Here is a 25,101-nt window from a genome sequence, read left to right on the forward strand (position 1 = left end):
ACAAATGCTATAAAAAGACACTGTTTGACCAAAGTGAAGATACAGTGCGTAATTAAAGGCAATTATACAATGACCCCCCATTAATATTCTAAAACATGCATGCTGATTGGTGAGCATACATGTTGTAAATCAGACTTATACTAATGGAAAAAGGTCCAGTCACCTGGACTTTTTCCATTAGTATAAGTCTTTTTATTATAGCAACGGAGAACGCAAGATCTCCGTTGCACACTGTCTCATTATGTTAAAGGAGTTTAACACAGTGAGACAGATTTAAAAAAGTAATGGAGATCTTCTTTTCTCTGTTGCTTTTTTTAAAGCTGTCTCGCTATGTTAAACTCCTTTAACATAGCGAGACAGTTTGTAAAAAGCAATGGAGATCTTGCTTTCTCCGTTGCTTCCACCCACAGCTCTGATGTACTGCGTAAACATACGCATGTGCAGTACATCAGAACTGCCGCAGAATACCAGACAGCTGTGGAAGGGCAGCAAGGAGGCATTATACAATGCCATTATTTAAGAAAAGTAATTATTTTTTTTCTTAAATAATGTCATTGTATAATAGGAATAACCCACTTCTGGGTGTGCGTAATGCTGGATTTACCCATGGTTGTCTTTGTTTGGCCACTCGGGCTTCGCCCTTGTGACCAAATCACACCAACTGTGGGTAAATCTAGCATTACTCATACCCAGGCGTGGGTTATTGCTATAATATACCATCAGTTATACCAAATGAAGAAAAATGATGGGGGTGGGTAATAACATTATTTATGTGTTTTCAGTGCTTAGCAGCCATCACTGAAATTATTATCAGTATGCAGTTAGCCCTCAACCAATAAGGGACAAATCCAGAAATAATCAGTGAAAATCAGGGACACCTTTAAAATATTAGCACTATTAACTTCAAACATTGACAGAATAATAGAATGTGAATTAATATACATTTTCTAAACTAAAAGAAGTCTATTTCTCTAATTACTATCATTATTTTTAACTGCAGTTCACTACATTTTCTCCAACAGTCATCAGTTTTAAGAGGGATTAAGAGGGACAGACTTAAAATTTGAGTCAGAATAGAGGACAGTTGAGAGGTATGCATATTATCATGCAAACCACTTAAAAGGGATGGCTGGAGCAAAACTGATTGCACCTGTATGTCATTTACTTCTTAGAGCTTCCACCAGAATCACTACTCTTGTGGATTTTCTTGAGGCTGTTACATGAAAAACAATCTTTTTGAACAGCATTATGGTGCTAACATGCAGGTCTGCTTATATGGACATCTACATCTGATTGAGGTCAGTTGAGCTGTTATGTAGGGTCAGCATGTCTTTATAAACTGGCCTGTGTAACAACACCCAGCAGTTTGATAGAACGGTCTCCTAAATTATTACAATGAAAAGTTAATACAAAAATTCAACAGAATTAAATATTTATAACCATTCAGAGCAATTCTTTACTAAAAATGAACAGAGAAGTATTTTATATTAAAGTATACTACAAAACATAAAATCATATATAAAGTATTAACTCTAAAACAAACTGCAAAAAAATGTGTATATAATAAAAAAAATAATGGATATATTAACTACAACAGTGCTGTAAGGGGACTTGACTGTGTGCTTTAAACAAATATTGCTGCATGCCCAAGTACAGCTACTAGCTGCAGATGTGTAGTTTTTCTCTACTGTGCTTGTATTTTTACATTGTACAACTTGCATTTCATATCAGTAATATAACTTAAAGTGGGCCTTTTGATCCAATCTTCCTGGATAAAAAATAGGCAGGAAACAATTATTATAGCATCTAATACATTGATATGTTTAGAGACTGTGTTTTATGTATGGCCAAGTTTAAAATATCTTAGAAATGAAAGTTTGTGCTGAATGCAGCCAGTGAAATGAAGGTACATCCCAGACTAACTGTTAACTGTATGTGATGGAAATAAAAAATAAATCCCTAGCATGGCAGAGTGTAACGAACTGCCAAAGCCATATTGTGTTAAAACATTCTTGTACCTGTATGAACTATAAAATGCAGACCAATGTTACAAAACTGATAGACTAGCACCAAATACTTGTAATGCTACTGTTTATTATTTTACTTAAGTATTTCCTCCTGTAGTAAACTATTACTACTCAGCCATAATTTCCAAAGGTTTATATGTATAACAGCCTAAATCTGCTAGTACTTTGCAGCTGTTACTCATCATAATAACTACGGTATCTGTTAGTAATAAGATGTGTCTAAAAGCTTTGTCATTTTTAAACCACATAAACATACCAAAAGAACATCAAATAGACCATGTTCACTATTTTATGTTACAAGTCTAAGTAGCAATTTTATATATCAATGACAAATTCCATTACTTTCTGGAGTGTGTAAATCTTCCCAGTATTAACACACTGTATAAATACTATTCAATATCTCTGTCTAGTCCAAAAAACAAAGTGAATCTTTATGCCTCAACACACAGTGATCCCTTCTCTTACAGAGCGTTCATATCTACTGGGTATACTACATAACGGTCAGCCACTGACCAAGCTAGTTGTAACAGCCCATTTGTTTTCCATAACAACTGAACAAAGAAACAAAAAGGTAGCTTACTGATGGCAAAGCTTACAGTTATATATGAATACACACACCCTTTACTTTACAGCAGGCCTGGTATGCTTTCTAAGTAAGCAGAGTTAAAGTCAAAAGGGCTTGCAGACAATTTTTTTTACCTTATGTGCCTGTCCAAAGATACTCCAGTGAAACTAGATGTTTTGTTTGATAGAATAAATGTGCCATCCACTAGTACAGAGGTTTCCATAAAAGGTAAAATTACACAGGAAAAGAAAGACACCAATGTTTAGGAAATACAATCTAAATGTTTTTACCTATTGAAAAAAAAATTCAAAAGGGGTCTCAATCAAACTTGTCTGCTCAATATACTTAAATGCAGACTAGCCTCATCAAAAATATTCTGAGTGACATTTTTTTTTGTGGTTAATGTCACAGCTTATAAATGTCCACTCATTCAGTTAGATGTCAATACTTTCTAAGTTATATGAACATATATCAATGAAACTTCATTATAAAATCATAATTCCCAAGGACATTTATCAGCACAGATTCACCATTAGTCTCTCTTCCATTACCACCTTGATTACATTTTGAACTGGAGTCAAATATTTTAGATGAAGTATTTTAATTTAGCTAGTTTATAGTGAAATACCAAAGTCAGGATCAGAAGATCCTAGTGAGTTATATATCCGTAAACATTAAAGTTAATACAAGGACATTCTAATTAATGTGATACATCTTAAAATGACAAAATCATTAAATTAGATTAATGCCATGTAAACTGTGGTTATCAACCAAATATTTAATACTTATCACTTCAATACACTACATAAGTTTGGAAATTGGAACAATACACACATTCTTAGCGGAAGTAAAAGCTGGGAAATATCAAAAACATGGACCTAAAGAAATAAAAGCCACACCATTATGTATGAAATCCATATTTATTTATTTATTTTACATTTGTTGACTGGGCTAGTCTAACTGGATATATGTCCATTTTCAGTAGAGGCTCGGGGAGAAAAGCTCCAAACATGAATAGTGACAATGTTAAACATATATAGAAAGGCATGTAAAATCACATAAAGTGAAAGCATTGTTAAAAAAATTATAATACTCAGGTTATAAACTCTAACAATATTACTCTAAAAATTATACTAAAAAAAAAATTATTAGAGTACAAAAGATTATACTAAATACAATAGTGGGTAAAAGTAAAACCCAATTAAGAGAGAAAGGCCTTTATGTTTTATAGAATTACTAAGAAAAGAGTAGCACCTAGATTAGGTGGCATAGGATAGAGGAGTAGGGAAAGGTGTAAGAGAAGGAAGGGGAAAGATATCAGTCTGGGTTAGCACATGGACAAAGCCAATGAGTTTTAAAATGTTCTTTGAGGTGTTTTTTTAAATAGAGAAGTAGAAGCTAAGATTGATAGTTCAGAAGGAAGCTGATTCCAGTTTTTACCTGCTGTGTTAGAGAAAAGTGAGTCACCAGCTTTGTTGTTCGATTTAATTGTGGAAACTAGGAGCTTGTTAGCAGAGCGTAGTGTAGAAAGATTTTTATATGGTATAATCAGATTAGAGAGGATAGGGGTGTTGTTAGGGTGGTATAGGATCTTTTGAGTGATAAGTAATTGTTGACAGAGTATATGGTTTTCCAGTTCTAGCCATCCAAGTTGTTTGAGGTTGAGGCAGTGGTGAGTTTTAAAGGGGGAGCATGTGATGAATCTAGCTATGCTATTATAACAGTGACAAGTTTGGAGAGGTTATTTTTTGATAGGTTAGTATATATAGCAGAGGCATAGAAAAGGTTAGAAATGAGGTGGGTTTGTGCAATAGTTTTCCTGGCAGAAGTTGTAAGGAAGGGTTTAAATCTATAGAGGGTACCGAGTTTTTTGTTAATGGACTTTATGGTGCTGTTGATGTGGTCATCGAAGTTGAGACGATTATCAATTGTAACACCTAGTAGGCGGGTTGTAGAGTCTGGGGTTATGTTGGTAGCATTGTTAGAGGTTACAGAGAAGGATGGAGTAGGTGATTTATGAGTAGGGGTAAAAAGTAGTAGTTTTGTTTTTTTGGGATTTAAGAGGAGACAGTGTTGCATAAACCAGTTTTCAACATTATGAAGAACAGTTTGGGTGGGCGAATGGAGAGAGTCTATGTTCTTGGCTGAACAAATTAAGGTGGAATCATCTGCATATTGAATGCAGGTGACTTGAGGAATATTTATGTGTAGATCGTTAATAAATAAGGAAAGAAGAAGGGGACCTAAGATAGAGCCTTGGGGTACCCCAATATTTACAGGAAGTAGTGAAGACAGATTGTTATCCCAAAGGACTGCTTGCTGTCTATTATCCAGATAAGACCTAAACCATTGTAATGCTTGTGGTTCAAAAGAAAGGATCTTTAGTTTGTCTAAGAGTAAGTTATGGTTAACCATATCAAAGGCTTCTGACAGGTCAATAAATAGTGCAGAGGAAAAGGAGCTATTGTTGCGATTTTTATTTATAGAGTCTGTGAAGGATAGTAGGGCAGTTGTAGTGCTTTGGAATGGTCTGAAGCCATACTGACAATTGGCTAGTTGGTTATTTTGTAGTAGGTAGTTAAGTAGTTTGTGAATAAATTTTTCCATAATCTTAGCTATTGGGGAGAGTAAGGCAATAGGTCGAAAGTAAGACAGCTCAATAGAAGATCCACCTTTATGTAGAGGGATGATGTGGGATACTTTCCATATGGATGGAATTTTGCCTTCTGAGATGATTCTGTTAATAAGGATAGAGATGGGATAGTCTATAGCTTTTGCGGCAATATGTAGGTATTCAGATGGGAGATGGTCAGCAGAAGGGGTACAAGGTTTCAGTTTTTGAAGTAGCTTACAAAGTAGGTACTGGTTGTATTTGAAAGGTAGGTGATACAGTCTTGGAGGAATTTAGTGGAGAAGCAGTAAAGGGAGGTAAAGAATTGGCTGGGGTTTGAATGGCTTCTGTAAAGTAAGTGTTAAAGGCATCAGGGATCTGGCTGGAGTTATTATGGTTAAAATCTACAGGGGCAGGGGTAGCAGAGTGACCTGGACGAAGAAGTTTGTTAATCCCTGACCAAAATTTTTGTGGAGTTTGTTGACTGGTTTGTTGGAGGTGAAGGTAGAAGTCTTTTTTGTCTTTGAGAATCTCTTTCTTAGTGGCATTTCTTAACTGCTTAAAGTGGAGCTGATCTGATGGACATTTGGTAGCTCTCCATTTAGCCCAGATTTTATTTCTAAGGAGCATCTTTTGTCTAGTTTGTTTTGTGAGCCATGGGGCAGATTTGGATCTTATTCTAGTAGAATGACGAGGTTCATGGTAATCTAGGATTTGAAGAAATTTGGTGTTGAAATAGATAACTGCTTTGTCAAGTTCAAGATGGGTTAGTGGTGACCAGTCACATGCTTGCAGTTCATTTAGGAAGCTGTGTGGATTAAAGAATTTTTTTGAGTGGGAGGTTTTAAGATTATGAGTAGTTGGGATATGTACTTTTTGTCTAATAATGTAGGTAAGCATGTGGTCACTGATATCGTCGGGAAGGGTTCCTGAAGTATAAGTTTCAGGGTGGCTATTAATAAGGATCCAGTCAAGAGTAGATTCCTTACTGGTGGATTTGTGAATTCTAGTAGGAGTTGATATTAATTGTGAGAATCCAAAGAGATTTATGTGGTTAGTAGGGTTAGGGAAGCTGCAGGAGGACCAGTCGATGTTAACGTCACCCAGTATAATGGTCTCCTGGGTAGTTGGGTAGAAAAATAGCTAAGTAAGTTTTCAAGAGTATTAGTATTGTTACCTGGGGAGAGATACATGCAGATTAGATAGATAGATCTGGTGTTATTGATTTGGAGTTTGGTAGTCAGGAGTTCGGCTTTGGTGTCAAATGAAGGATGCACATTGAAAGGGGAAATTTGGAGATTAGATTTATAGAGAATGGCTATACTTCCACCTTTTTTGGTTATACGGTCACATTTAAGGATATTATAGCCAGGAGGGCTAATTTCCTGGTCTAGTGTAGATTGTATTAGCCAAGTCTCTGTAAGGCATAGGATATCAAATGAGTGCACATCAAGGATTGCATGCAGGTGGGAAATTTTGTTGTTGATACTTCTAACATTAAGGTGAGCTATCAGGACGAAGTTAGGTGGTTTAGTTAATGAAGAAATCATAGGCACTGTTAAGTTGTTAAGGTTATTGGTATAGTCAGTATTGGGGCCTGGGTTTGGATGAATATCATTATCTAGGAGGGGGTATTGCTGGGGATTTTTTAGGAATTTAAGGATTTTGAAGAAGTTATTAAACGTTTTTTTTTGGAGGTGAAGTACTTAAAATGAGATGTTCTATGAAATTTTGATAGTATATAGTTAGAAGTACTGGTTATGTTACAGTGTTAAGGGAGTAGATAAAGGAAGATGGTAATGTTTGTTGTAAGTGATGGTTTTGTTCTGGTAGAGAAAGATTTTCAAAGAGGGTGAGTGAATAAGGTTTGGTAAGAGAGGCTATTATAGTAGTTAAGAGTAGTATGTTTTTGAAAATGGTCAGATATGATCAGATGTTACTTCAAAATTATTTTAATCCTTTCTTTCAATGAGCAGATGATTACATTTAACTTGGATACATGTAAAATAGTTAATCATGATAAAACATGTCCCCACGTCTTAAGTGAGAAAACAAATCTACATGTGACAGTTTGTATTAAATAATAAGAACAGATTCTGAATCTTTAATGCTTAATTTCTAATTAATTATTTTTAATTAAAATGTGGTATGATATGTGCCAGATACTGAATAAAAGTAAACACATGCCTTCTGATGTATGTATTACATCAACGTCAATATGATTTTATGAGCATGCCTTTCAAATATGTAACAAGGGAGATATTCAAAATCTTATTACAAAGCAGTCTTTAGAATGGACAGTAATAAAGCAACAGTTTTAACTGTATTAAAACAGTACGTTTTAAAGGAGTCAGCCTCTAAATGTCTTTTTTGTTGTTGTTGTTTTAACTTTTATTCATGTATAAATTGCACACTTTCCCATTTCAGACATAAACCTAAGCCTCAAGGCCAAAATAATAATGCTTAATAATTAGTAAATAGTCTAACAAATTATGAAAGTAACAAAATAAAAAAGATATATATTAATGTAAGGCAGGAGCCCTCAATGGCATATCTAGCATGAGGATTTGTTGTCAGATGCAAAGTTCTATTCTCTTTCATAAGCATTGTTCAAGAAATACTTAGGAATGCCATTTGGACTGTATACATTTTTTTTCTTTTTTCATTATACATTCATTCCATCAGAGTACAAAATGCATTAAAGAGAATGCACACCTATAATTCTGCAAAACTTGACAACAGAAAGCTTGTTGCATATAGAAAATATGCAATGACAATACTTTGAGGTTTGCAGGATAAAAGTGGTAAGTTCGGTGAAATTTTAAGAAGCTTGTTCACATTCTAAGGCAACATTATGGCAATGACACCTTAAAAATATTAAAAAAAATAAACCTTAGAATGCCAATGTGCACAATATTCCCTCCAAATTTGAGTCCTCACTTGCAATGGTGAAGTATCACTGCCAGGGGAAATATATCAAATATTTTACTTCTTTTCACAAATGGGAGTGATAATGTATTAAATACTTAACTGTGAACTTTTTACAATGTAATTCATAAAATATATGTATAGTTGTATTGTATTGCATTCAGTAATAATAGCTTAAAATCTGTATCACTCACACATATATTTAACCTCAATAAAATGGGTAATTATTCAACTATAAAAACAACTCTGAAAACTATTGTTTGCTCAAGCTTAAAAACTTTAATAAATATGAAACACACAGAGAATGTATATTCATCTGTCTGCATTCACTCAGTGTTCACTTGTTCATATATAGTGGTTGATCATGTCCTGATCTTTTTCTGGTTTTCATCGGATGGATTTTCATTACTAGGCTTTCAAAATGTTTGCACATTAAAGTATAATTTGCCATTGGTCAGTTGAAAGTGACTTTCCATGCCTGTATAGATTCTGCTCTTCCACTGGCTATGAAGGCATGACTCCCATTACATAACCACTTGACATTCATCAATTGGAGCACTGCATCATATCTTAAATGGCAACCCATACCACAGGCACAAGTATTAGATATGGATGGCTAAAGTAATGTGATCTGCATGCAAAATCATACTTATTTATAAGCTAATAAAAGAAGTGCCCATGGTTCTCATTGAAGGACTGCAATAAACTCACTTTAGTAAGACAATCAGTAAGACAATCAGCTGGTTGGAAAAAAATGGTTTAGGAGGTAAGAAGAGGAAATCATGAGTATTTGGATATTTTTAACTTGGAGATTTGAGACATTTGCAAATTCTAGTATGAGTTAGACGTAGTTTAAGATTATCTGTCTGATGGTGAAAGTAATGCTGTTCCATAATTTTTGTATGCTTATTGAGTATGAAAAGTCCCTGTGTGAGTTGCTGGATTTTTGGGATTCTGAAATATAGGCTGCTTTCTCATCCCCATTAGCTGTGAGCTAGGATGCTTCGGAATTTTACATATAACTGTTTCAGGATGAGCGTGACTTTCTCATGAAAGCAAAGGTTAAATAAAAGCAGTAAATGGAAAGTGCGGAATGCTTATTATAAGAATGCAGACTTTTTTGTTGTAATCATGTAATATGGGAGTCTTGTTGGACAAATTCATTTTGTTTTGGATAAGGGTAATTATTATGAAATGAATGAAAAGGAGACAATAAGTAAATTGCTGTCCGTGCTACTTAAGATAGTGTATATTAGATAAGCAAATAAGAATATGAAGAGCAACAAACAAGCCAACTCCTACTACTACTCCATGGACCAAAACATAATGATTTATTATTGAACACTTTCATGCTCCTAAAATTGCACTGGGCTTTGTTAAGATAAAAGAACACAAGACACTGGGCCCTTAAATACTTAAACTAATCATATGATAACATTCAAATGACCATGAGTAAAAATTTCAAAATAAATATGTCAGTTGTAATACACATAAAAAAAAATTAAATCAATGTATTCATATCTAAATATGTATTATGAATGTTTCATAATATAAGTTTCTTTGTATATAAGCATATATTAAATTGTATTCATTTTAAGAAGTTCCTTTTTTTTTGTTTATAAATAGTATACAAAAATCAAAGATGTGGATGGTGGGAGAATGATCTATTGCAAATAAAATTATATTGGGAGATTACGCTAAATGCATCTGATCCAGCTGGCTTAAACAATGTGTTGTCTATTAAAGGTGTTTTAAACAAGAAATCTAGTAATTTTTTGGTCTCTGAGGATATACTGCTTAGTTTGTTTCTTGTTCTTGGTTTTAGTGGTTTACTGACCTTCCTCAGCATTTTTTCACTTTTTTTTTTTTTTTAGTATAAAACTTATAAGACAGACTTTTGGTGTTTACAGCACAGGAATACAATAAGGATATGCCTGGTATCCCCTTCACAACACATATACACATTTCATTCATAGGACATAAAGTTACACTATAGTTTTGGAAAACATCCAATTTAGGGAAATATGGACTACATCTCTCTGCAGATTATTTTGACCTCTTGGATTCAAATGACTATGATCTTCAGTATGCACTGGAATGGACTGTACCAAATGTGATAGAGCAGGGGTGAAAATTGGTACCTCCAAATCAAAGATTATAGATTTATCCGTGAACAGATGGGAGTACATTCATAAGGTGATGAAATGTAACCTTGTTGGACTCTGGTTCATGCGTGAAGTTAGAGGAGAAATGAGAAAATGAACAGCACGTGAGTGAAGCAGCAGTACATCAGGCATTGTACCAGACTGCAGTTGTCTAGATATCAGAAATGAGGCATAGCATGAAGCTTTTAACTTTCGGGACAGTTAGGGTCTGTATTCTCATTTTACAGCTGTGATTTTATGGGACAAAGAGCGTGGATAAAGGTAGCAGAAGTCAGACCCCTTTGGAGAGCTGCTATACTTCCTTTCAGTTAGATTCAAGAACTTGGCAAATGGAAAGGGTCTAAGAGCACACCTGCTGTTCTGCAAATTGAAATGAATTAACTAAGACAGTTTAGCCAAAATATGAGTACATGCCTGGGTACTGCCCACTTAGAAGAGGCCTCAAGAAGCCACTGGACATCTTGAAGAAATTAACTTAAATAAGATGAGGACTGCTGCTAAGGTACTTTAGATCTGCTTAACTCCACTTGCTGTCATGATTTACAAGATGGATGGAGGAGTTTCTAGATGTTTATGGGGATGTTTTTTTTTTTTTCTAAACAAGTGATATGATATAGTAAACAAGCACTCTATCTACTGTAAACTACTTAAGTGCAGCTTACACAAGTTCAGCTGTGTAGTCCTCACTGATAGCTTTAGGGTTACCATTAGAGTTAAGAGTTTTAGGGTTATGAATAAACTTTTAGTGTTAGAGTTTAGTGATACAACTTTAGTCTTAAGGTTTGCTTCTTAATGTTAAGGTTTATATTTACAGTTTTAAGGTTAGAGTTTAGAGATATGGTTAGGGCTAGGGTCAGGATTATAGGTTTAAAGTTAGAATTGAGGATTATGGGAACTTAGTTTTATAGATTACATTCTCTCGGTGATGCAGAATACCGAAAAACATTTTTTTTTTACTTACAGAAGATAGATTTGATTGCATTGATCATATTCTTAGACAAAATATGTATCTAATATCTCTGCCTGCTATACGTCTATATCAACTTTTAAGAACATAGTGAATGTTTAATATTAAATGTTGTTATTGTCGTCTTTTGTATAGACCCTTCAAAATGGTTATACTGTTTATAAAAGGAAAACTTGAGTTAACATGTTGCACCATTACATCTGTTTTACAGTTGATTATGATCACTTCACTCTTTAGTCTTAAACTTTGAGATTTTTGACTGACACAAAACAGCTGAGGCACTGATATTGATGACCCGCAAAGTCATCATTTCACAAAATTGTAGCCTTCTCTAATAATGTCATCCAACTATGCAGGATTTAATCCATCTTATAGCATTACTATTTATTGATTACAGTGCTTGAAGGAAGTTATGCACTGTACAGGTTTCTTAAAGCTTTGCAATTAATTATTGAAGTATGCATCACCTTTTCTTAGCTTGTGCATATACAACAGAATTGTCCTTGCCCAGAAGCATATGCAGCATAATTGCCCTTGTAGAAGCTTTTAGTTTTCTTATGCATTGCACATTTGTACATTTGCAACCTTTTCCATTCCCTGTCTTGAAGTACATACCTTGTCTTCATGTTTGGACACCCAATGTGAAACAAACGCTTTGAATAAATGCTAGTATCATGCTGGCAGCCTTGGCTCATAACTAATATGATTAATAAAACCTGATTCATAATTTATGGGATTTAGTGGTGTACGGATAATATCAAAACCTCCTATGTACAACTGGTCTAATTTCTAATGCAGTCGTCTCACTTTTCAAGGAGTTTTATCATTGCCCTGCCCAAAACTTGTTCACTTAAAGACCTTATGGAATATACACCCATTTCTATCCTATACCCTAGAAAAAAATCTTTGAAAAATTATTATATAACTGACTCCTTGAACATAAAATCACTTATGGCCTTCTATGTGACCAATGGCATGGTTTCTGCAAGTTATTCAGTACTAAGACAGCACTGTATACTGCTACTATTGTTACATACTCAAATATTCGTGATGTCCTACTTAGTACTGACCTCTTCATCAGTCTGATAAGGGTTTTGAAACTGTCTCTCACTGTTTAATGAACAATCTCAGACTCAGTTTTGGCTCCAATACAGTCCAGTGGTTCTATAGCTACCTCTCAAATAGAACACATCAAGTTTAATCTTACAAAACTTATTCTGAAGCAGGTAGTGTTAACACAAGGGTCCCATGGCAGATTCTGTTCTTCCTCGCTTACTCTAATTTCTAATGATAAATGCCATTACAGTGGACCTCCTGCACGTGCTCTAGTCACATGTGCTGATGAAATCCTACTGCTTGGCTATTCATTTTAAAAAAAGTTCCTTTTTTGTTTTGGAAAAAGTAAACAAAAGACCTAGAGATACATTTCTAGGATCTGCAACACCAACTAGAAAGCAATTTCTCAAGCTCTTGTTGTCGACTAGAAAAACTAGGTAATCATTTATCCCACCAAATCTTGTATGAGAGCTCCTTCACCACACATACTAAAGTGTCCATCACCAAACCACCCAGAAAAGGTTTTGTTATAGACTATTCCACCCCCTTTCTCCTATAGCTAGAAAAGCCATTGCCAGGAATGTTCTCATACCCACACTGGAATAAAGGTTGCCATTACTGTAACTTCAACAACAGTACCCACACATTTTAAGTGGCAGAAACCAAAATCTAACACTTTTCCATACTTGCAAGCACTCATGATTAAAATCTCTCACAAGAACTTAAATATTTACCTATTTCAGCAAGAACCATCAGTACATTAATTACGACAAGCACTAAGATTATAAACCTAAGACACTGTCCTCCTTTAAAATCCATCCTTAACTTTACAGACCCAAATTATTCTCTCACTGCAGTAATGGGTTTGGACTTTGGCATAATGACTAAAGTGCTGACCTTACAAATACAAGGTGCAGGGTTTGATTCTCACATGAGGTAATTGGCTAGGCTTAAAATGGCCCACAAGGGTAGTTAGCCTAGTACTAATCTATGAACTTATGAGGAAGGACCAACCTTCAGTGTAAATCTAGCCTCAGTGACATGGAACTCAATTTCCTGTGAAGTAAGGACACAAAATGTATACAGACATTCAAATCAAGGTTGAAAGAACATTTTCATAATGAAGTGAAATGGAATTGCTTATGTGATACCAGATATCTTTTTATAAAATTGTATTCTAACTCCTAAAAATTCTCTGAACTTCATTTCTAAATATCTTGTACATACTGATAAAGCCTTTGACAACATGTTATTACTATGCTCATACAGTACATTGGAAAAGTATTTGCCCCTTTCCTGATTTCTTATTTTTTGCATGTTTGTCACTTAATGTTTAGATCATCAAAAAATATATAAATTTTTGACAAAGATAACCCAAGTAAACACAAAATGCAGTTTTTAAATGATGATTTTATTTATTAAGGAAAAAAAATATCCAAACGTACATGGCCCTATGTGAAAAAGTAATTGCCCCCTAAACCTAATAACTGGTTGTGCCACCCTTAGCAGCAACAACTACAATCAAGTGTTTGCAATAACTGGCAATGAGTCTTTCACATCACTTTTGAGGAATTTTGGCACACTTTTCTTTGCAAAATTGTTTTAATTCAGCCATATTGGAGGGTTTCTGAGCATGAACTACCTTTTTAAGGTCATACCATAGCATCTCAATTGGATTCAAGTCCAGACTTTGACTAGGCCACTCCAAAACCTTTATTTTCTTTTTTTTAAAACCATTCAGAGGTGGACTTGCTGGTGTGTTTTGGATCATTGTCCTGCTGCAGAACCCAAGTGTGCTTCAGCTTGAGGTCACGAACTGATGGCCGGACATTCTCCTTCAGGATTTTTTGGTAAAGAGCAGGATTCATGATTCCATTAGTCATAGCAAATCGTCCAGTTCCAGAAGCAGCAAAGCAACCCCAGACCATCACATTACTATCATCATGTTTGACTGTTGGCATGATGTTATTTTTCTGAAATGCTGTGTTACTTTTATGCCAGATGTAATGGGATGTACACCTCCCATAAAGTTTAACTTTTGTTTCATCAGTCCACATAATATTTTCCCAAAAGTCTTGGGGATCATCAAGATGTTTTTTGGCAAAAGTGAGATGAACCTTTATGTTCTTTTTGGTCAGCTTTGGTTTTCACCTTGGAACTCTGCCATGCATGCCATTTTTGCCCAGTGTCTTTCTTATTATTGAGTCATGAACACTGACCTTAACTGAGGCAAGTGAGGCCTGCAGTTTTCTAGATGTTGCTCTGGGTTCTTTTGTGACCTCTTGGATGAGTCGTCACTGCACTGTTAGGGTAATTTTTGTAGGCAGCCATTCCTGGGAAGGTTCACCACTGTTCCATGTTTTCTCCATTTGTGGATAATGGCTCTCACTGTGGTTTGCTGGAGTCCCAAAGCTTTAGAAATGGCTTTGTAACCTTTTCCAGACTGATAGATATCAACTGTTTCTCATCTGTTCCAGAATTTCTTTAGATTGTGGCATGATGTCTTCCTTTTTGGGATCTTTTGGCCTACTTCACTTTGTCTGACAGGTTCTATTTAAGTGATCTCTTGATTCAACAGGTTTGGCAGCAATCATGCCTGGGTGTGGCGAGTGAAACTGAACTCAACTTTCCCAAAAATGTGATTAACCACTGTTACTTCATGATTTAACAAGGGAGGCAATTACTTTTTCACATAGGACCATGTAGGTTTGGATAGTTTTTTTTTTTCCCCCTTAATAAATAAAATCACTTAAAAACTGCCTTTTGTGTTTACTTGGGTTACCTTTGTCTAATATTTAAATTTGTTTGATGATCTGAAACATTTAAGTGTGACAAACATGCAAAGAAATAAGAAATCAGGAAGGGGGCAAATACTTTTTCATTGCACTGTAATTGCAATGCTTTTTCATTATTTACTGAACACTTTGCATATTATTGTTACATTACATACACTGTACTAATCTCAGCATTCTTTCATATTATTGTTACATTACATACATTGTATTAATCTCAGCATTCTTTCATATTATTGTTACATTACATACATTGTATTAATCTCAGCATTCTTTCATATTATTGTTACATTACATACATTGTATTAATCTCAGCATTCTTTCATATTATTGTTACATTACATACATTGTATTAATCTCAGCATTCTTTCATATTATTGTTACATTACATACATTGTATTAATCTCAGCATTCTTTCATATTATTGTTACATTACATACATTGTATTAATCTCAGCATTCTTTCATATTATTGTTACATTACATACTTTGTATTAATCTCAGCATTCTTTCATATTATTGTTACATTACATACATTGTATTAATCTCAGCATTCTTTCATATTATTGTTACATTACATACATTGTATTAATCTCAGCATTCTTTCATATTATTGTTACATTACATACATTGTACTAATCTCAGCATTCTTTCATATTATTGTTACATTACATACATTGTATTAATCTCAGCATTCTTTCATATTATTGTTACATTACATACATTGTATTAATCTCAGCATTCTTTCATATTATTGTTACATTACATACATTGTACTAATCTCAGCATTCTTTCATATTATTGTTACATTACATACATTGTATTAATCTCAGCATTCTTTCATATTATTGTTACATTACATACATTGTATTAATCTCAACATTCTTTCATATTATTGTTACATTACATACATTGTATTAATCTCAGCATTCTTTCATATTATTGTTACATTACATACACTGTATTAATCTCAACATTATTTCATATTATTGTTACATTACATACATTGTATTAATCTCAGCATTCTTTCATATTATTGTTACATTACATACATTGTATTAATCTCAGCATTCTTTCATATTATTGTTACATTACATACATTGTATTAATCTCAGCATTCTTTCATATTATTGTTACATTACATACTTTGTATTAATCTCAGCATTCTTTCATATTATTGTTACATTACATACATTGTATTAATCTCAGCATTCTTTCATATTATTGTTACATTACATACACTGTATTAATCTCAACATTATTTCATATTATTGTTACATTACATACATTGTATTAATCTCAGCATTCTTTCATATTATTGTTACATTACATACTTTGTATTAATCTCAACATTCTTTCATATTCAATAAGCATTCAGTGCTGCTTGTTTTTCACTTGCTTATCTTGATCCCAAATCTTGACTGAAAAGATTTGGCACAGCAATTAACCTATCTACATAAATTGCAATAAATAAATAAATGTTTTCAAACACACTCAGATATTCACAAGCACAGAGACGTGTGCAAGCACACATACAAAAGATAATAAAAGTAAATGGCCTGGATTCTTTTTATCTATACACCTACCTAAACTCCATTTTTATTGCACTTTTACTTACAGTCTTATGCTATGGGTTAGTCATTTAAACGGTTTGTATATTTTACATTTATTTATCTGCATTGTAATCTTTGCTGTATGCTTGCCAACAATAGTTCAGCTGTTGGTTACCAGATGTGTGTATCTTTAAGCACGACACGTTACATTAATCATTAGTAACGATGTTGCATTAATGCCAACACAATGGCTTTGGAGATGAAGTCCTTTCTGTGATAAAGGTGACAGAAGCTTGATCAGTATTTCAGCAGCTGGAAGACCATAGTGTAATGGGGAGGATTGCACCAGCAGATGCACAGTTTCTACCTCTTAAATGTGTAGCAATGTGTTCTTGCACTCTTGTGGCATATGCCTTACTAAAGCAGTACCAGCTGTTAGACATATCCACAATGGGGAACACTCACAGATGCATTCATGCACTTTATTATGCAGAGAGTATGTACTACCCAAATGAGTATAGTCACAGTACAAATTTTAAAAACGTAACAAAAATAGTCATGTATCAAGGGTGTAGTAGTTCACATTAGGGTTCACTGTAACAGTATTTTTGCTCTGTGCTTGGTACATGCATCAGTAGTTATAGTGTGCGTACTTATATCATCAATATACAGACATTTTTTCATCAACAAAACATGGATGCCACATATTAGGTATGTGAGGATTGCATCCAACATTAAAAATATGAGGAGAGAATCATACGACCAGGGTCAGATCTACAGTCTGAAGTAAAATCTTGAGGAGGAAGGAACTTTGTGTGCTCATGTATACTGAGTCTTCATATGGAGCACTGCAATGCTTGGAAATGTGTTTCTTTATTTTAATTATTCATAACTATATTGTTGCTCTGCCATTAAATAGAGTTTACTCATTTAGTTGTTATATGATTCCCTCCCTAACAATACTGTTATGACACTTCTCTCAAACCTTTTTCTTATCCACTTTGTGGTTGCCTTACTTTTCATTCTCCAAATTGTATACATTTCAAACTGTTTGACTTTTTATTTGAAAACTATGTATAATTGACATACTGTTGATTTCTATTGTAAAACTGTATTTGGACATATTGATGACTTTTATTGTAAAACTATATTTGGAACTTTTCTCCCCGAGCCTCCATTGAAAACGGGCTCATTTTTGGCCCAATGGACTTTCCCAGTAAACAAACTGCAAATAAATAAATGCAAATAAAATAGATAGTTCTAAAACTGGGCTACCACTAGACAGTTGCATAGAAATTCAAGAAATTAAACTTTAGTAGTGTACAGATAGTCAAGATTAAACTCAAATATCAAGAAGAAAATCTAGTTAACACCTTCCCTATTCCTGAATTTGCCCTGAGTTCTTAAAGATTCTGAAAGTTAGACTGGTCTCTATTTGACAACACAAAGTGCTTTATCAGCTTTTTAAGCTGGTAAATCATTTTGTGCTTGTATACTTTTTTTCCCTGAATCTGGTGGTAAATACATGGAGGAAATAAAGCTCCATAGACTACAGAGAATTATGATCAAAGCATTGTTTATAATATTTTATAGTGTGTTCTGAACCTGGATGTCAAGATTCACCTCTTAAGATTCCCTCCTGAAGTGAGCTTCTTGGCATCTATGTCTCAAACACAAGCTTTTTATCACTGGAGACCTGATTATAACCCACTATATTGTCCAGTAAATCATGGTCCATTCTAACCAGCAAATGCTTCTTTGTCATTATACAGGAGCAGAGCCCCACCAGTATTAACGGCTTAATAGATTCTTCTGGATTCATTATTGACATTTCTAGTGTGGTATACCCCACCAGAAGAGATAAACCTTAGATTATTAAACAGAAGTTATTATTGCTGGACTGAGAAGCAGAGCTTCACCATAAATCCATCAAGTATAGCTATGCTTGTCAGATGGACAGATTCCAAAAGAATTACTCTCAGTGTACATGTCTTACTTCAGTGCAAGGTCTATCTATAAACAGGCTTACTGCTGGGACCAGATTACAAAATACCTACCCTCAGTGTAAGTGGTTACTTAGACAGCAAGCATTTGTGCATCGGGCCCAGAGAGTGTATAGTGGAGCAAAGGGTGTGTGTGTATTTACATGAAGTAAACCAGAATAATACAAAGATATTATATACAGTGGTAGCATACCATGTTTTAAAACACCTTCTATCTGGCATTCCGGTACATTTAATTTTGTTTTAACTACTTATCTTCTATATTCAGTTGACCCTGAATGATTATATTGTACTGTATTAGAGATTGCTGTTGTATTAAGTTGGGAGTTAGAGTATCCACTGATTAGAAAGTTAACAATTGTGAGTCACTAGTGCATCCTTTATAAATGACAACAGTGGCTTTTTGTTTTTCTTGGCATTATTATTATTTTTTTGTGAAGCCATTAACTGAATTGTAAGTTGAACAAAGAACACATGTTCAACTCAAAGTTAGAAATCCATGTTATTTTAACATACATCATTTATACACACACACACACACACACACACACACACACACACACACACACACACACACACACACACACATTTTTAACATGGTCTGTTTTGACCATCATATATCTACTTGGTGAGAAAATCATAATACATTGCATAACTTTTAAGTAAGGGCATGGCATCCAGGCCCAAGGAGGTCATTGTTCTACTGTACTCTGCTCTCATCAGATGAGGCATCAAATACAGGTTTTAGCATGTACTTGACCGGACATTTGCAACAGCTTGAGAGATAACAGACTTTCCTCACAAAACCAATACATGATATAAACAACAAATCCTAGAAGGACACACTCAAATCCTTATCCCTGTACTTGGTCTCCTAGACACTGCTGCATGTCGATCTATGCTTAACCTGCAAGACATCCTCTGATCCCACACATGTTGATTTGTTGTACAGCCACAAAACAAATAGCATCTGAAATAACAATTCTAAGGACCTAAATCTCATCTGTGAGGCAAACAGGACATGTTGGAAGGACAGGCATGTGTTTGAAAGATTACTCTTTCTCTGTAACAGGCTTCCCATCCATGTGAAGCCAAACTAATTTTTTATCCTATTTAAACATAAATTGCAAACATACCGTTTATTTGCCACCCGTGTCTCTAATTGACAGGGGCAGCCTGTCATTGTTTGATATGTGCAAGTCTATATATTTAACTATAAAATTCCTTGGGTTATTGATAGATATTATCAATATGTTGCTAAATGTGGCGTAAGCATGATTAGACTTAAAAAGGTTACTAGGCTATTGGCCCACGAACAAGCTATGGATGTATAAACCCTAGTGTTTAACAAGTTGTTGTGCAAGCTGAAAAAGGTGAAAAGGGATTAAAAAAGTGGAATGAAAATTAAGAAATATCAAAAAGTTTCTGACTCAACACTGCTGCAACTTTCAAATAGTTCTATAGCAATCTGTTTAAAACTGGAGTTTTTGTTTATAGGAAATAGCTAGTTTATTAAAAATTAGGCCTGAGAGATTATATTTGGTTATTCATTTGAATTTAAAAGCTTTGTGTCTAGGTGAGTCAGATGTCTCAACATTTTGTTGTAGCTAACTTATTACATGAGGTTACTTTTAAACCTGTTGTTGCAGTCCTAATCTAATTGAAATAAACTTTCCCAAATAGTTAAGTTGTAGTATTACTGATTAATTGTGTAGATATTATTAATAGGACTCATTCATTCAGTATTATTAAGCAAGAATATTATTTAAAAATGTTCTTAACACAGATTGTATGGCAGATCCCCTCATTATGGAACTGTGAGAAACATGGACTTTTTAAGATTCAAACTGAGGAACGCTTCTCATCATGAGGTACACTTGAGAGCTATGCCCATGTAATTTCATCAAAAGCTGACTCAGTTAAAATCAGTGATTGACTCATCTTTATGGCATTTTTACCTCCATTTGGAGCCAATGCGCACATCACAGTTATGCCGAGGGTTTGTCCCTTCATCTTTAATCCTTTTATAATGGGTGCCAAAGTAGAAGGTAACGTACTGATGAGCTTTTTAATTTCATATATTGTTATACTGTTGCATTTCTTTTGACAGTCTATAACTTAATATTACAGCTACATAGATTATATTTTGTTTATATGTCAAAGTCAGTATAATGACTTTGTTGATTTGTTTTAATTATAAACAATACTTATGTTTAATTTTTGAAAGTATACTTACATTTAAGTCATCAATTGTTTACATGCTTGGTTGTACACATAATTGGGAAAACTGAGTACAAGCATATAATGGAAGCCTACAATTGTAGATTTCTTGGGGCTGTGAACACCCACCATGAGTATTCAATTAAGTCATTGCCATTAGGTGAATTCCTAAGAAGGAAATATGCTCAGTCATACAGAGGAGTTTGAGATGCTCTCCACTGAAGTGAAACTGAGGCTGAAAGGGCAGAGATTAGAAGCAGGATTTATTGCATTAACCCTTTATTCGGGCAAAGCATACCAAAACAAAAAAGAATGGGCATAACGAAAGATAAGGGGTCAGTATAAGACAAAAGGACTTCAGTGATTGTATTTAACTTATTATACGATTAACACTGGGATATCATTCTTCCTCATGAGGTAATGAAACACTAGCAAAGGTTTCTCACATGAGCTCCCTGATTCTGCAGGACAAATTTAGCATGCAAGAACATTTCTGTTACAATGGAACATTATTTTGCAGAATGTGAGATGTTTCGATGTGGTTCATGTTCTGTATTGCAACATACTGACAGAGCACATATTTCAGATATTAATAGATAGACATTAATTAACAGATCCTTCAAGGTGGAAGTAGGCACCACCACCACCTCTGAAACAGCTCCTCTTATGAAAGGAGCCCCTCAGGATTCCACTTTAGACCCTCTGCTGCCTTCCAGATTTACAACAAACTCCCATCTGATCATCCTCAGATTCTGCTAATTCTTTACACAGATGACATGGTCATCTACAGGTTAAATAAATCTCATTCTGTTATACAAGCTCATCTCCAAGACAACTTCCAAACCCTTAAACACTGGCTAATAAGCCAGAAGCTTGTATTCAGTCCCTCAAAAACACAATGCTATTTGGAACTAACCAATAAATAGTCAAAGTACCCTGCTTCCTTAATTTTAAAGATGTTAACAATACTGCCATAGAAACTATCACATCCTTTAAATATCTTGGTATTTGGCCAGACCAGTCTCTTAACTTTGAATTATACATTCAAAACAAAGGCAAAAAGATCTACACATTACTGTTCTGGTCAAACAAGCTATCGCCTCTTCTGTCCACTTCAGCCAAATCTACCATTATAGCTGCAGCCTCAAAGAAAAATGTCACCACCTTACAAACCATCTCCAATAAAACTGCCAGTTCATTACTACTTCCCCCCAATAATTAACACCACTGCCTAACTCTCACCCAAATGGCTCAGAGTACATTTTACAGCCAACCTCCCACTAGGATAATTAATTCACAGAGTTCTTTCTTCGGATACATTGTCCAGTCTCACTCGAACTTTTCACCAACCCTCCACCCATATAATATCAGGGGTATCTCTCAATCTCAACCTACCCTAACAACTCCAAAAACTAAACTTTTTTGCACTGACCGTGCATTCTCCATCCCAGCACCTTAACTATGGGACTCCATTTCCACCCAAATCTGAGACATCCAAAAGTACTCATACTTCAGACAACAGCTCAAGGAGCACCTCTTCACCCAAGCAAAGTGCAGCTGTACCCACTCGGGTCACATTACATGAACCCTGCAGCTCTCACACCCCATTACTCCTATTTCGTCCTTTCTTATCTCATCTTGTCATTCCTTACTTACTGCCCTCATTCATCCTACTTCCATCTTCTCTTTGTAGCTGTCTCACAAGTCTCGTTTCTACTCCTCTTCCATCTGCCTGCCTCTCACACCTTTTCTCAGTCTTCACCCCATGGTATAATTTCCTGCAACTATTCTCAATTGCCTCTCCTAATATCTTCATCTATATAATGACATGCTGCTATCCTTGTAGCATAAGACATCTGAGTCATTATGGCTACATCTTCTCCATAAAGTTCTATTAAGCATGATTCCATTTTTCCTGCCATGTTTTTACATTGTAAACTGCTTCTTAAACTAAATGTTGTAGCATATTCTTGCATCTATAAATATGTACATATTTGTTTTTCAGCATATCCTTTTATCTGGAAATATGCTTTGCACAACTCTTATGTGATCCGATTCACCTGGGGTATGCCTGAAAATGGTCAACTGAGATCAGTGAAATACCCTGGTAAACAAACACATATATATATTTTGATTTAATTACAGCATTCAGTCTTCTTGGGTACACACCTGCCATCAATTAAAGAGACACTGATTAACCCCAAATAAAGTTCAGCTGTCCTAGTAGGATTTTCCTGACATTTACTCAGTTGCCTGCTACAGCAAAGACCATGGTTCACAGAGAGCTGACAAAGCATCTACGGGATCTCATTTTTGAAAGGTATCAGTCAGGAGAAGGGTACAAAAATATTTCTACAGCATTGGATATACCATGGCACACAGTGAATACAGTCATCAAAAAGTGGAGAAAATATGGGACAACAGTGACATTGCAAAGAACTGGATGTCCCTCCAAAACAGATGAAAAGACAAGATGAAAACTGGTCAGGGAGGCTTCCAAGAGACCTACAGCAACACTGAAGGAGCTGCAGAAATTTCTGGCAAGTACTGGTTGTGCGCTACATGTGACAACAATCTCCTGTATTCTCCATATGTCTGGACTATGGGGTAGGATTGTAAGAAAACCTTTTCTTACACAGAAAAGCATCCAGTCCTGGCTAAAATTTGTAAAACAATACATCAAGTCTCCCAAAAGCATGTGGGAAAATGTGCTATAGTCTGATGAGACCAAGGTTGAACTTTTTGGCCACAATTCCAAAAGGTACGTTTGGCACAAAAACAACACTTCACATCACAACAAGAGCACCATCCCCACTGTGAAGCATGATGGTGACAGTATCATGCTTTTGGGTTGCTTTTCTTCAGCTGGAACTGGGGCTTTAGTCAAGTTGGAGGGAAATATGAACAGTTCCAAATATGAGTCACTATTGGCCTAAAACCTTCAGGAGTCTGCTAGAAAGCTGAAGATGAAGAGAAATTTCACCTTTCAGCATGACAATGACCCCAAGCATACATCCAAATCAACAAAAGAATGGCTTCACCAGAAGAAAATTAATGGCCCAGCCAGAGCCCAGTCCTAAACCTAATAGAAAATCTGTGGGGTGACCTGAAGAGTGCTGTGCACAAGAGATGGCCTCACAATCTAACAGATATGGAGTGCTTTTGCAAGGAAGAGTGGGCAAATATTGTCAAGTCAAGATGTGCCATGCTGATAGACTCCTACCCAAGAAGGCTAAATGTTGTAATTAAATCAAAAGGTGCTTCAACAAAGTATTAATTTAAGGGTGCCCACACACAACAAAGTGTTAGTTTAAGGGTTAGACACTTATGCAACCAGCATATTGTGAGTTTTTTATTTTTTATATGTTTTCCCCTAACAGATTTGTTTGTTTTTCAATTGAATTGTACAGGTATAGGTCACATCAAAGGTGGGAGAAGATTTGAAATGATTTACTGTGGTCTCATTTTTGTATATCACAAAAACCTGGCATTTTAACAGGGGTATATACACTTTTTATATCCACTGTATATGCACAGGAAGGTATATATATATATATATATATATATGTATGGGTCTAGGACATTTCACTGAGTGCACGTTTTGCTGAAAGCTCAATTCACTGAAACACATTGCACTGAAAGTTATATATGGCCTTTTCCCCACTGTAGTGCAACCCTGGAATTAGTATATATAGTAAGGATGGTGGGGGGTGTAGCCCCCAACATATTTTAAATATTTTGAACTATATACATGGATACTTGCAATTCCAATATATTACTTTTTTCCAAACATAATATATACTTAAAATATGTGGGGAGCAACACCCCCCAATGTGGGGGTTGGTGCCCTCCACATACACCCTTACTATATATACTAACTCCAGGGTCGCACTACAGTGGGAAAAAGGCCATATATAACTTTCAGTGAAATGTGTTTAAGTGAATTGAGTTTTCAGTGAATTGTGCTTTCAGTGATTTGTGTTCAGTCATTTGAGTTTCAGTGAAATGTCCTAGACCCATATATATATATATATATATATATATATATATATATATATATATATATATATATATATATATATATATATAATTTTATATATATCTAGATATGAATGTGCGCGCAAGCCCACACACACACACACACACACACATACACACACACACACACACACACACATATATATGTATGTATATATATATATATATATATATATA

This window comes from Protopterus annectens, chromosome 7.part0 (assembly GCF_019279795.1).
Source record: "Protopterus annectens isolate FY-2018-M chromosome 7.part0, PAN1.0, whole genome shotgun sequence".
In the NCBI taxonomy this organism is placed as follows: Eukaryota; Metazoa; Chordata; order Ceratodontiformes; family Protopteridae; genus Protopterus; species Protopterus annectens.